Raw genomic sequence first — 1,745 nt, forward strand, 5'->3', positions numbered from 1 at the left:
GGTACTGGGAAAAGTACTCCGGTGTGAAAGTGCCTACTATCCTTTCCTAATAACACCATGCAGTCAAATATCCAAGATAATTTCTGACTTCTAGAAAGCACTAAATTATACAAACACACAAGTTTGAACTATTTCATGGTGTTCCTGACTGTGGGACCTGTTTACATAAATGAAACTCAGACTCATTGTTACATTTCAAGACCAAACTCCTTTCTGCTTTCAGATTCCCACACATTTAACCCTCCATCTTCCGGTAAACATTACATTACATTTGACCTTTTAGATGCTTTTATCCAATGCAACTTACATACTCTCAATACTGTGGACATCTCCACAGGTGCAATTTGGGGTGAAGTGTCCAATAACGATAAGTTGACTGCAGTGGGAGTGGAACCAGCGCTATCCCACTGCGCCACAGCCTCAACTAATCTTTAATAGGATATGACGATCACATTTCTGAAAATTCAGTCTGACAGTGAGTTTGAAGAAGAGGAGGAGATTGAGATGAGAGATAACTTTACAGTGTTGTCCTAATTTACATATTGTATTGCCCAATATTATCAAAATATCCAGCATACCATGTTTAGTGCTTTCACTAACCATTACCTTAATGAAAGTGGACTGCTTACCTGATCAATAAAAATATAGAGAGGAGGATGACTACCAGGAACACAGCAGTGGTGATTCCAGCAGCTCTAGATGTCCTTGCTCCTTTGACAAGACGAAAAACACTGACAGTTAATGAAGCTTTTATGAATATAATATGAAAAGAAAAACCTAGATCTTACAATTCAATAAATTGTGTTTTCGGACAGTAAAATAATAATAGTTTTTTATCAACATATCATTTTTTATCGGAGTCGGTTTGATCAAGTTGAGGTCTACACTAGTCGAAAATATTGAGCATGATCAGAAACAGACCTCAGAAAAACCTTTTCCATATTTTTCGTGTGTATTTTCTTTTTCAAAAGTCTGATTCAAAAGAGAGCTGAGGTGCGTGTTCATTATTTTGAAATCAAACAAAGTCAAATAAGTCAAAATCAAGAATTAATTTGTCACAGTTGCAGTCGGACACATTATAAAAAAACAAGTGAAGAGGTTAGTTGGCTTTCTGAGTTTACTGCAGCAGGACCCAGATATGTTAATTGTCATAATCCTGTTATCATTTTGTTCATTTTCGATTAGTGCATGTAAGTTAATGAAACCTACCAGTCAAGACAATCTGATGTAAGGTGGAGTTTTGACGTCCTAACTTGTTCTGGGCTTCACAGGAATAACTCCCACTGTGTTCAGCTCTGAAGTCAGTGATGTTGAAGATCTGTCCTGAAGCTTTTGGAGAGTCTTCATCCTCCTTGTACCAGGTGTAGTTAGCTGCTGGGTTAGCATCACTGCTACAGGTCAGAGTCACTGAACTGCCCTCCTCTATCTCAGAGGGACTCACTGACACAGAGGGAAGCTTTGGAGCATCTGGAGGACGATATTAGGAGATCGTTCATTTGTTTGTTATTAATAACAAACAAATGTACCAGACTCTATCTCCACAATGGCACAAAGCAACCAACAAATCCCTACTTATAAATAAAGTGTTAGCATAAGAGAATTGCTGTTGTTTATTACTCACACAGAACATCTACAAATAGAGACGTAGAGTTGTTCTCTCCATATTGATTCTCAGACTTGCAGTAGTAGATCCCGCTTTCCTCAGAGCTGATGGAGGTGAATTCATAACGTCCTTCTGCTCCCTG

At 38.3% G+C, this 1,745-nt stretch overlaps 1 long non-coding RNA gene across 1 annotated transcript; it reads right to left on the reverse strand.

Annotated features, from left to right (window-relative positions):
- Window positions 1-628: 628 nt before the first annotated feature.
- Window positions 629-1,739, reverse strand: LOC104957211 (uncharacterized). The gene is made up of 3 exons (XR_799646.1): window positions 1,622-1,739; window positions 1,210-1,467; window positions 629-711 (listed from the first exon to the last, which is right to left on the reverse strand). It is a non-coding gene; the product is annotated as an uncharacterized lncRNA (long non-coding RNA).
- Window positions 1,740-1,745: the final 6 nt, after the last annotated feature.

Source organism: Notothenia coriiceps, unplaced genomic scaffold (assembly GCF_000735185.1).
Source record: "Notothenia coriiceps isolate Sejong01 unplaced genomic scaffold, NC01 NC01_scaffold00026544, whole genome shotgun sequence".
In the NCBI taxonomy this organism is placed as follows: domain Eukaryota; kingdom Metazoa; phylum Chordata; class Actinopteri; order Perciformes; family Nototheniidae; genus Notothenia; species Notothenia coriiceps.